This window comes from Sitophilus oryzae, unplaced genomic scaffold (assembly GCF_002938485.1).
Source record: "Sitophilus oryzae breed Bouriz unplaced genomic scaffold, Soryzae_2.0 scaffold_1178_pilon_pilon, whole genome shotgun sequence".
NCBI lineage: Eukaryota > Metazoa > Arthropoda > Insecta > Coleoptera > Curculionidae > Sitophilus > Sitophilus oryzae.
Window position 1 is genome coordinate 2,069,650 of NW_022145813.1, and position 13,589 is coordinate 2,083,238.

At 31.2% G+C, this 13,589-nt stretch overlaps 1 protein-coding gene across 2 annotated transcripts in view; it reads left to right on the forward strand.

Moving 5' to 3' along the window:
• Positions 1-7,018: 7,018 nt before the first annotated feature.
• The window catches only part of LOC115890926 (forkhead box protein N3-like), a 49,867-nt gene continuing 43,296 nt past the window's right edge, over positions 7,019-13,589 (forward strand). The window contains exon 1 of one of the 2 annotated variants that reach the window (XM_030911292.1): positions 7,019-7,093. The gene's annotated coding sequence lies outside the window, so the exon portion shown is untranslated. The remainder of the gene's footprint in view (positions 7,094-13,589) is intronic. The other variant, XM_030911296.1, reaches the window with a different exon arrangement.

Here is a 13,589-nt window from a genome sequence, read left to right on the forward strand (position 1 = left end):
AATATCATCAATAAACATCCTCAGTTTGTCAATAATAAAGAAGCCATTTTTACAGATGTAACAAATTATTGCGCCAAATCGGGTTTATGGGCTCTCGACTACGTTTGGATGTCAGTTAAAAATGTAGACTGTCTAAGTTGGTGGCAAGCAATGTGTAAAAATACTCAGTTGAAATATTTAGCTGTTGCTTTGCTGTCTTTACCAACGTCATCTGCAGCCACTGAGAGAAGTTTCAGTACTTACAGTTTTATCCATACTAAAAAAAGGAATCGCTTAACTGCACAAAGAGCCGGCAAAATAATGTTCGTAACTCATAACAATAAATTATTATTACAAAAACAAAAAGTGGATATGGAGCATGATATTCAACAACCTTTCATCAGAATCAGAACCAGATGATACATCAAATATATCTGATTTGGAAATAGAAACTGACGAAGACAGTACTACTACTACTACTATAATACCCTATGAAGATGGGACCAGCTCGGCGCCTGAAAGTATTCCGGAATAGAATAATTCAGTTATTTGTGTTTTACGTTTTTTAAATTTATATTTCGTGCCTTTTTGTTTTTTTTTTAAGTTCATAGTCATAGTTCATGGTTTATGTACAAAGTACAAATGTTACCAAATGATTTTTGTTATGTGTTAAGGTAACGCCTTAATGCTTTTGAAATGTGGATGTATCGTCAGATGCTGAGGATAAGTTGGACCTCCAGAACAACAAATTGTAAAGTTTTAGACAGAATGAAAACTCGTCCACACCTAACAGGCACAATTAAAATCAAAAAGCCTTCATACCTTGGACATATAATGCGGCACTCAGAATATGAAGAAATACAGCTCATAATAGAAGGAAAAATCGATGGAAAACGTAGCATAGGGAGGAAAAAGAAATCATGGCTACGTAACATAAGAGATTGGAGCCACACCGACGGAAACACTCTTATTCACCAAACTCTGGACAGAGAGTCATACGCCATATTAATCGCCAACCTCAACAGAGAAGGCACCTAGAAGGGAGGTTATGTTTATGACTTTTATGAGTTATGTATTGTTTATTAAAAATATAACAACTAATATTATGTTTATTGTTTTTTTTTCACTTACATGTTGGTATCAATTGTCTATCTAATTTGTTCCTTTATTGTATCAACAAAAGATATGTAAAATTGTAAAATTTCCTAAAATTACATAAATTTCCGAAAGTTTCGGAAATTTCCTCTGCAACAATCAAAAATTTCTGAAATATTAACATCACTAATTAGGTATTTACTTCAGATAGTCTGTACTTACTTCGCTATAAATATGACAATCGTAAATCATACAGGATGTTTAAAATCCTACGCCAAACTTTCTAAAATATAAACTAATTTTTCTTGTTTTTTTTTAAATAAAACACCCTGTATTTTATTTGTTCAATAGATGGAGAATTAAAAAATAAATATTTTTTGCATTTAGAGTATATCAAAATTTTTAACGGTTTCGCAGATATTCGCGGTTTTATATTTCATATGGCATTTTCCACAGTAAATTTTTTTCAAAGCCACCCAATGATTTTTCTTTGGTATTTTACCGTTGAAAGAGCCATATAAAATCATACAGCGTGTATCTGCGATAGGGGTGGATGGGCCAAATGGGAAAACTGGAAAATTCCCGGTGGGCCGGTGGAAAGATGGGCCGGTGGGCCGGCTCCGATCAGAGCCCAATAAAAGATTGGATTAGCAAAAATTAAATGGTTAATCTTCTAACTAAAGTGACGTGAGATCCTAACCATAACTAACTAATCAATTTGCATCAGTATAATCGTCAGTATTGTAAAATGTCTTTCTCTAATTGTCTTGCTCTATAAGAAGTGCAAATATTTTCAGGGCTGGTAGATCTCAATAAAATAAACATAATGTATTCTATATTCTCTTTACCGAGTTCCAAATAAGTCCAATCGAGTTATTAAAGTTTGGAAATTAAAAAAAATAGATTTATTTAAAAAAAAAATTGAGCCACCTCATTTTTTCGGTATTTGCATCTCTTTTAGCGCACTAATATCAGAGATTAACAAACTATACCGTGGAAAAATTTGCGGTAAACAGGAAATTCTAAAAAGTTTTTTAAAATATACAGGAACATTTAAAAGAAAATACTCGATTTTTAACATATTTTTGTGTACTCATAGACGTGTTTCTGGGGTCGAAATATACCACCCCTGAAAATATTTGCACTTATTTAAGATTCACCCTGTATAGTTTTACCCACTATTCTTTTATTAATAACTAATAAATATGACTGGCAGCAGAAAAAAGAATGAATAGCATTAGGTAAATTTAAATAGTCTCAATCTAAGTGATATATACTAAGAATACGGTAGCGTAGATTGACAACTGGGTGCAATATTTTTCGGTGCAATATGCCTCGGTGCAATATTTTTCGAGCTCCCCTTTGTAAAGCCTGTTGTAGCAGACAAGAGAGAATTACAATGTGTAAGAAAGTATATACCCGAAAAGCTAAGAAGTAATGTATTTCACAGAGGATTGGGTCAGCTGAACTGAATGAATCAGGAAATCTTAAAATTCCTAAAAATCGTAGCCTATTCAAGATCAAATTACCGTTATCGACAATGGAAATAAAGCAGTAGAACCCTGTAAAACTGAGCCATTTTGTGGTAAAAATTCAGATGTCCGACCCAATATTAGTCTTTACGAAAATTTTGATCAAGACAATTTAATTTTTTTTTAAACCATAGAGAGGCAAAAGAGCTTTTTCTCACGAGCGAAAAACACCCTTACTTATACAGGGTGTCCCAGAAATAAGTGCAAGTATTTCAACTGGTAGTATAGTTCAACCCCAGAAACACGCCTATAAGGTTTTTTCGCGAAAAAATTTTTTTGGAAAATTCGAAATTTTTTGACAAAATTTTTGGAAATTTTTTTAGTTTTTAGTTATAAAACATAATTTCTTGATAATATGGCAACATAGGTATTAGATTAAATTTACAAGAAGGAAAATCCAGAAAAGATATACAGTTCTCAAAATTTTAGCAAAAATATTTTTTTTCTGGGACACCCTGTATATTAATAAATAAAATATGTCGTATCTTCGTTATGGTCATTTTGTTTTTGTGGATTTGGGCCGGTTGCCTGTTTTTCCCGGGCCGGTTTCCATTTCCCCAGCCACCCCTGATCTGCGAAACCATTAAAAGTTTTCAAATACTTTAAATACAAAATATGTTTATTTTTTAACTCTCCATCTATTGAAAAAATAATATACATGGTGTTGAGGCGCGCCGTGATTGGTTTGGTTGGATTAGATGTTTTTATTGTATCCAGATTAACAATAAAAAACAAACAGCACAATAGAATGACATATCATATGCCAACTTTTGACATTTTTGCTTAAAAAGTCGTATTTTAAATTTCAATTTAGTGGACCATGCAGGGACGCATATACGGGAGGGGTTGTAGGGTAATGGGGGTAATTACCCCTCCCAGGAAGAAATTTATGAATGAGATAAAATGTGTTATAAAATAAAATCTCAAAAATAAAGTCTCAAAAAAAAAGTTAATAATACCATTCAAAATACAAAATTAAAACCAATCAAAGTACCGTATGATCGAATATAAACAGCGTCAGTGATGGCTATGAAATGAAGTTCGCTGTCATTTTATATGTAAAATTATATTGGAAATGGCATCGATCGTCATTTCCAAGCCAACTGGACGCCATTTTTTTTCGATCATACGGTATATTTCTTTTCACACGCACACTTTTCTTTCCGTCACAATCACCCAGCGAAAATATAATTTAAATTTAGTACCGTATGATCGAAAAAAACGGCGTCCGCGATGACTATGAAATAATCGCTGTCATTTTATGTGTAAATTTATACCTATGGGAAATATCATTGATCGTCATTTCCCAGCCAACTGGACGCCGTTTTTTTCGATAATACGGTACTTTATTTAAATATTGCCATAACCCCCCCCCCCCAGACTCAATTTCTAGATGCGCCACTGGTGCCATGGCTGTGTAAAAAACACTAATTTTTTATTCAAGGAGCCTTGGAAAATAGATTTGATCGTCTAATGTTTTTGTGTCTTGTCCTGGCCGGTTAAAAGAGGCCCAATTTTTTCAAATGGAACACGGGTGGCTCGATCATTATACAGAGTATCCCAGAAATAAGTGTAAGTGTTTTAAGGGGTAATAAAAGAAACATATTTTCTCTTTATCGTTTTTCAAATAAGTCCAAAATAACGGAGTTATTTTACTTTGAAAATTTCCAAACAAAAATATTTTTTGCTAAAATTTTGAGAACCACTGGATCTTTTCTGGATTTTCTTTCTTGTAAATTTGATATAATACCTATGTTGCCATATTATCAGGAAATTATGTTTTTTAACTAAAAACTAAAAAAATTCCAAAAAAATTTTCAAAGAATTTCGAATTTTCAATTTTTTTTCGTGTTTCTGGGGTTGAACTATACTACTAGTTGAAATACTTGCACTTATTTCTGGGACACCCTGTATAGCATTTTAAAAAAAACATTTTTTACGAATAATTTGGTACGAGTCAAATTGTCGTTATGAACCGCATGTTTTATTTCAAATAAACCATATGCGAAAATGCCAAAAGCTGACATATGATATGTCTTTTGTCGTTCTATTCAAAGTTAAGTGAGCTGAGCAGCTGAGCGCCCCAGAAGACTTAAGCCCCCCTAAAATCACGTCTATGCTTGCTAGGGTGCAAGCATGGTACAAAGAATACAAGGTATGATCGATAGCGGCTCCAATTTCGTTCAGTTCGCGCATACCACCTGTGACGTCACTAGGAAAATAATGAATAAATAAAAAATAAAGAAAGTTGACAGGAGATCTGCAATCTGCATTTTTTGGGATTATGGTTAAGAATTGTTTATTTTTAAGACTTTTTAGTTCGTTTAATTTAATAATTACTAAAACCAGCAGTTTCAAAAATATATTTAAAAATAATAATTATCTATTAACATGGATTTGGACCGTAATAGGTAAGAATACTAAATTTATTTCTATATTCGGTATAAAATTGTTTATTAGGTTTTTAGTTTGCGATGTTTATGGTAAATAATTTTTATGTTCATTGCCTCTGAATTCACATGAGGACAGAGATGAGGATATCTATGGAAAAGTAACCACAAGAGGAATTGTTACATCATTTAAAAAATTATATTGTTTCCCATCGAAAAGTAGAAAATGCCAATGCAGATGAATGTATTGTAAATGTGATAGAAGTAATTCCAAGGGTGAAGTTTATTATAATTAGTGACCTGTGCTGCTTTTTATATGTAGATGTTTCTAGTTTTGAGAATAAATCGGTTGAACCACACCCAAAATTTGAATCGTTTGAACGAAACCTAAAATTTAGAGGAAGTATTTGCATACCCAGAATATGCCCATCAAGGATTATATAGCTCAAATTTCCTTTGATCGTAGGCAATTATTCAATGCAAATTAACTTTTTAAGTGACTGAAATATTCAATAGTTTACAATATGGTATATCACTGTAAAAATATATTACTTTTAGGTACAATTAGGGCCAGATACATTTCAAAAAGTAGAATATTATTTTATATTAAATGAGGTATTGTACCAACAATCAATTTATATTAATACCGCAGATTAAAAAATAACAGAATAAATAGTTCTTTCTTTTACACTACAAAAATAAACTATAGAATACAACAGTATTTAAAAAAAGAAGTTATGTCCCGCCGAGATTCGAACTCCGGTCTCTCGCTTCCTAGCCCAACTCCTTACGCACTGTTCCACAGTAACTTGTTTAGCGATAATTCAATGACGGTATATAAACAAAAAAACAGGTTTATAACAATACCGTGACGATTTGACCGGCGCGCGGAGCGTGCTGACCATGTGCTGACCATGTGCTGACCAATAGCGCCTGTTATCACCTGTGACGTAGCGACCAACCTGCGCAATATCAAACCTTGTATTCTTTGTCTTTGTACCATGGGGTGCAAGTGTACGAAGAGGAGAATCAATGTGTTTCAGTACAATACGATGTACTAAACAAAGAGAGAAGAGCAAATGTTTTTCCATTTGCCGACCCTGTATATTATTTTATTTTAAATTTTTTAAAGTCGGTACATACCGCGCCATCTACCAGAGCTAAGATCAACTGGTTGAATACAGCCCCAAAATCGGCTTCCGTGAAGCAGGTATATGTAAGAATTCAATACTAAGTATGCGTTAACGGCACTAGATGTCGCTATATGCGGCAATTCAAAGGTAACTAATAATTTTAATTTTATTTGAATAATGTTTATATTATAAATTATGTATAATTACTATTAATAGATGAGATAATTATTATATTTTAATCTACGTTTAATACAAGATATAATGCTACATATATTATAATTTGTTCAAAAAAGTAAAGAATTAAAATGTTTGTTTCTTTTGGAAATACCCTTGAAATACTAATAAAATGTATTGTCGTGCAAATAGGGCAACTTCAGAACCATGACCTGTAATTATATTAAATGCAAATAACAGATTAATTAATAATATTGGGTTTTAAGAGTAATTAACGTTTCTGTAACCCTTTTATGGGTGTTTTTATGACCATCACCAGACCGTCATTCAACCGTTCTAAAGTAAACATGGAGTAAAGTCCGTAGACTTTACTTTCGAGTGTCCTATGTACACATCATTAAAAGTAATATTGGAAAAATTAATAAACAATAATAAATATTAAAATTTGGACAACCAGTAAAACTGACATTGTGTTTATCTGGTAGTTTATTAAATTCATATAAAAATATTAAATTATAATTACGTACGTAAATTAGCAAGAAATTATCTAATGATAGTATTTTTTAACTCTATTCAAAATACTGATGATGTGTTTTATGATTTCTATTTTACTTGGCCGAAAATAAATCTAAAACTTTATCGATTAAAATCGGCGGCGGGAACATTTGAAAATCACGAATGACGTGTGGCTTCAAACAAATCTGTGATATCATGTGTTTGTGGCAGAAAATGGTGTGGTCTTGGTTTCAGTGTTTCGTTTGTTAGTTTTTCTCCATTTTTTTCCGTAAAGGTACGATGTGTTTTTGTTTTTCACTAACCCCAAAGTTGCCCCGAAGTATGTATAATCGAACGAGCACAATTTTAAATTTTGTTATATCAGATATGTTGATGAAACAAATAAAATAACCATGTCACATTCACGATGTGTATTTGTTTAATGGCTGAATTTTTGACCTATATTGCCTAATAACGATCTGTTTGCTAAAGCTTAGACTGTAATTCCAAAAGGAATAAATAAAAATACGTTATGGGGCTTCTTTCAATCAATTTAAATATGGTTGGAACAGTTTAAAATAAGGTATGCTTGAAAAGTCACTTTGGAAAATATGGTTATGTGTAACGCGTGGCACATTTTTTTATAACAAACTCTCATCCAAACAATTGTTCTGATAGAATATGGTTCATAGTGTTCAATGCTGTAAGTATTCTAATAAAGGAGGCTACAGATATTTTTCTTTTTCTAAAGTCTATTTTTTACTTTACAAAGAGATGAAAAGTGTATCTCAAAATAGCATTTTATATGAGCTAGGACAACTCTATTTCAAGACATATTTTCGAAAGAATTTTGGAAGTTTCCTAAATGACCTATATTTGCTTAACAATTGCAATAATTGTTAGAGCAAATAAACAATTTTATGCAGCAATATCTTATTACATAACATATTTGCTGTCATATGGAAAAATATCTTTAATCCATGTTCAATATCACTTTATATTTGAACCTGATATAAGAAATATTAAAATTTAAGCATTTCTAAACAAAATGATTGTTGTATAATAGAGTCGATGTATTAGTTAATATGAGAGAAAATTTATGATTGATTTGATAAACAGAGATTAATTTAACGCATGTCATAATTGCCATTGATATTTGCGAGTAAATTTAAATAAGATAAACATGAGAAAGAAGGAAGCAATGAATTATTAGTTATTCTTAAATATATCTACAAACCGAAATTGTTTCATCAACTAATTTACCGTTGTTGCCAGAGTTTAGAATTATTTTCCCCATATATTGTTTATTATTTTTTATTTACCTGTATTTTACTATTTAGCTCTGTAAATTAACAATTAATTTGGTATTAAGTACATAAATATTTTTTAATCTTTTTAAACTACATATATTATTACTATTTTTTTTATTATGGCTTAATATTTTATTGCTTATCATTTCAGATAATAAAAAATGAACTTTAAGTGTATTTTTGGCATTTATTATGATAAAAATCAAGGTTTGTTTAATCTCATTGAAGGCTTTTTTCATCAAATCAAACGTATTCCAGCCCGAACTGACAACCTCGCGTCTCGTTGTCATAGCAACAGTGACGCTGTAGTTTCTCGGGTGTAAACTGAGACGTACGTCATTGGGATTCTGTACGGGCACGTGAAGCACGTAATATGGTAGTGGGACGATGTTCTTACGTCGGATTCATACGGAAGTCGTTCCTATAGCAACTGATGTGTCTCAAAATCCAATTGTGTAAAGATAGGGTTTTTTATTTGTGATTTTTGCGGAAAAAAATGGTCATGAATGTGTTAGGGGATGTGGTATTGTTGTTAGATAACGTCGAAGTTGATAAATGTGGAATAGTTTACGTCATAATAAGATCAACGAGTTGTTTATCGTATAAATGAATTTCCAAGGCAACTCGAAGATCGTAATTAGGTACGATAAGAAAATTCTTTTTATAATATAATATATAAGTTAAATATATTTTTTAAATACAGGGTGGTACCGAATTGTATATAATTGTATTCTGTATTCTGCAGACAAAAATAAGTAAAAAAAAACTTCCTATAAATGTATGTCCTAAAATGCTTAGTTTCGGAGATACAGGGTGTAGAAGTTTCATATTTATTTCGATTTTTTCTAAATAATTTCTGAAGTAACGTCAATATTTGGATGAAAATTGGTGTCTAGTTTCTACTCTAGGATGAAAATTGGTGTCTAGTCTAAAATGGGGTGTAGAAGTTTCAATTTTATTTCGATTTTTTCCAAATAATTTCTGAAGTAGTGTCAATATTTGGATGAAAATTGGTGTCTGGGAGTTTTTTGACATGAGAAATTTAATTTTGATGTCAATATGACTCCTATTTGTGGGGGGCGCCACTTACATGTGTTTTAACTGTTTTGAAGAGTTATAAATTTTTGTCCGTACCTGTATAAAACTACTGAGTAAAAAAATATACATTTTCGTGATTTTTTACGTAAAAAATGTTTCTTGGTAAAAATCTCTACGGGCAACCGTTCTCAAGATATTTAGAATTGAAATAGTCAATACATGTCATTATTGACAAAAAATAAACATGTTGAGTAGGTAGTTATTTGATTGAAATTATTAATTATTATTAATTTTTTATTTTTTTAAATTAATCATAAATTTTTCTTTGAAAAAATAATAAAAAAACAATTTCTGTTGAACTGTTGGCACAAAAACATTTGAAATTTATGATTTCAGTCTAATAACTATTTATTTAGTTAACATGTTTAATTTATGTCAATGATGAGAGGTATTGATAATTTCGATTCCAAATATCTCGAGAAACATTGCTCGTTGTGATTTTTACCAAGAGACATTTTTTACTTAAAAAATCACAAAAATGTTAATTTTTTCACTCGGTAGTTTTATACTGGTACGGACGAAAAGTTATTACTCTTCAAAACAGTTAAAACACATGTAGGTGGCGCCCCCTACAAGTAGGAGTCATATTGACATCAAAATCAAATTTCTCATGTCAAAAAACTCCCCGACACCAATTTTAATCGAAATATTGACTTTAATTCAGAAAATATTTAGAAAAAAGCGAAATAAAAATGAAACTTCTACACCCTGTATCTCCGAAACTAAGCATTTTAGGACATACCTTTATACGAACTTTTTTACTTATTTTTATATGCAGAATATGCTGCCGAAGTTTCCGGAATACAGTTCGGACCACCCTGTATATGTACAGTTCGTCTGCTGGATCTGTGTCTATGAAAGGAATGCGGACAAAAACATTTAAATAAACAGCAATATATTTTATACGTCGACTTGACGAGTACGTCACCGCAAATCGCTCCGCCCACTCATTTTATTGGCTACTTGCAAATTTGTCGAATTTTTATTGATGGGATGCGTCGTCTAATTTTTTACGAAAAACATCGAGAGAATATCATTTCCCCTCTCACGGATACCCGGTAGCCACAGAACGGACAGACGCTCTGTATATTTCAGTTTAATTTTTCTTTGATTTTGTGATCTATGTATAGGAGATTTTATTATCTATACTAATCATAGACTTAAAATAAAATATAGACTACACTATTTACATCTCAACGCGGACAAACAACCTTTTTTGTACACATGTTTACTTCTGGGTACAGTCGACCGAGCCTTCCTCATCCAGCCTATGTTGTCACGTCTTTAATATTATCAATATTTTTTTTCTTGTTATACACATATATTGAGATATTAATACTACAGTTTAATAAAGTAGGTTTTAATATTCCATAGATGTATTAAATAGTCCTTATACTACTAAATTATAAGTCGGATACTGTTTAAAAAGGATAAGTTCTTTACAATATGATAACACCGATTAGAGGCGAGGGAGCCTATTCATTCATTTATTACCTTGTAGTACGCGTGGCAAGTGTGCGGTAAAGCTTTGATGCCGCTATGTCCCCGGCTGTATTAACGCATTTTCTTAGTTTGTAGTCCTTAAGTGTTTATTTTATTGACTTTTTCTGTTCAAGAACTATAAAATATGGTTCGCCAGTGCCAAATTTGCAAGAAATTTGACTTAAATAATCCATTTAAGTCTTGAAACGACTTTCGACCGGTAGACAACTCTCAATTTGCCCATTGGGAGCCAGTGGCGTTGTTGTAGAAAGGCGCTTATTTAGATAATATTTTAGTAAAATGTAAAATCTGAATTTTTTCTCATTACATTATTTACTTACTTACATTGTAACAAAGTCATAATTATAACCCTGTTAATAATTAATAATGATTTTATTAAAAATATGGTTTATTCTAAAATTATCTTGAGCATATAAAATAACATACAAGAATTTTAAATTGATATTACATTATGAAACAATATTTTTTAATATACCGGGTCGTCTCAAAAGTGGCTCACCCCCTATAACTTTTTTATTTTTTCAGATAAAAAAAACAGATTTGTATGTTATAGGTATATGACATAAATTAGGATTTATTGATGTATTCAGTTGTTTTTGGTCTCTTCCTGTTTCACCGAAATGATTACATCTTTTTATTTTTAAAGGCAACCTCGGTATATTGCTACTTTATTCGATAAAAAATGACACTCTGAATAGAATGACATATCATATGTCAACTTTTGACATTGTCGCTGAAAAACAAATCGTATTTTAAATTTCAATCCAGGGTGCCATGGTGTTGTTAAAAACACTAAGTTTTAATCAAGGAGCCTTGGAAAAATAGTTTTGATCGTCTAATAGGTTTCGTGTCTTGTCTAGGCCGGTTAAAAGATGTACAAATCGTATTTTTAATCATACATATGTCAATTTTTTTCAAATGGAACAAGGGTGACTCATTAGCATATTTGGAAAAAGCATTTTTTTATGAATATATATGAAATACCACACACTTGGTATTTCGAGTCAAATTGTCGTTATAAACCGCGTGTTACAATTATAATTAAACCATATGCGAAAATGTCAAAAGTTGACATATGGTATGTCATTCTATTCAGAGTGTCATTTTCTATCGAATAAAGTAGAAATATACCGAGGGTGCCGTTTAAAAATTAAAAGTTATAGTCATTTCCGGTGAAACAGGAAGTGACCAAAAACAATTGAATGCGTCAATCAATCCTAATTTATTTCATATACTAACATACTAAATCTTGTTTTTTTATTTGAAAATATAAAAAAATTATGGGGGATGAGCCACTTTTGAGACGCACCTGGTATAATAAAGACAGTACCGAGTTAAATAAATGTAGTTTTTATTTTATCACCTTCCTTGCTTTAATGGAACAGATTTATGTTTTCTCTAATTTACATAATAAGACATCACTTAACCAGAAACAAAATTACAACAATCATATTTTTTTTTCTCTCCCTGTCGCCGATTCTATTATATCTGTGGAATAGATCCTGTTTTGATTAATATTAGGGGTTGTAAATGTTTGACTAAAATTAATAATTTATTATTAATTTCAAAAATTACCTAATTTCAATTATAAAATTTCTTCTATAACGTGTATTTTATTATTTTTATCCTTTTTGGACTCTAAATTGTTTTTTCTAAACTTATATTTAAAAAACCTGTCCTAAATCTTAATAAAATATAAAAAAGTTTAAATACGATATATTTTTAATTTAATTATAGCTTCATTAAAATAAAAAAATTACCCGGCTATGATACGGAGAGTTCAGGTGTACTTGAGAAACGAAAGACAGTGTTGTGTTTCTCGGCAGAGTCGTCAGGGAACGACCGTTACGACAGAGACAACCTATCTATCGCTCGTGTCGCACTCGTTATAACCTAAAACAATAACAAGACAGTGTCTGACCGCATGTTCCAGCTATTTATGAATGAGATGCTCAGTCTATATTTTATTTTAAGTCTATGATACTAATATATAAAATCCTTAAGTGACTGACATACTGATTAATCACGATCCTGCTCAAACCACTCAACGTAAGAAGCTCAATTTTGGCATACAGGTTGATTCTAGGGTGTAGAGGTTCGATAAGAAGGGATTTTTCGAAATTCCAGTTCCAAGAGGGTGAAATCACCCCTCAAATATTACAATATTTTTTATTTCAAAAACGGTCAAGTTTCCGAAAAAGCGCTTAAACACGTATATTTTATTTTGTTTTTTTACATATTTTAAGATTTTTTAAAAATGTATACAGGGTGTCTCGAAAAATCTGATCATTGATTAATCACGATCCTGCTTAAAGCGCTTGACGTAAAAAGCTGATTTTTGGAAAACAGATTGACTTTAGGGTGTAGAGGTTCGATAAGAAAGGATTTTTCGAAACTAGAATTCTAAGGGGGTGAAACTATCCCTCAAATATTAAAATGTTTTTTATTTAAAAACCGGTGAGTTTATCGGAAAAACTCTTAAACACGTATATTTTATTTTGTTGTTTTACATATTTTAAGATTTTTTATAAATTTATACAGGGTGTTTTCTAAAATATGACCATTGAGTAATCACGATTCTGCTTAAACTGCTTGACGTTTAAAGCTGATTTTTGGCAAACGGATTGACTGTGGGGTGTAGAGGTTCGATAAGGAGGGGTTTCTCGAATCTCAAATTTCAAGAGGGTGAAAACGCCCCTCAAATATTACAATATTTGTTATTTAAAAAACGGTTAGTCTTTCGGGAAAACGCTTGGCCAAACATAATTTATTTGTTTTTTTACATATTTTGGAATTTTTTAAAAAATCATACAGGGTGTTCCAAAAAATTGGGTAATTTCTTAACCACAATTCTGCTTAAACTGCTTGACGTAAAAAGCT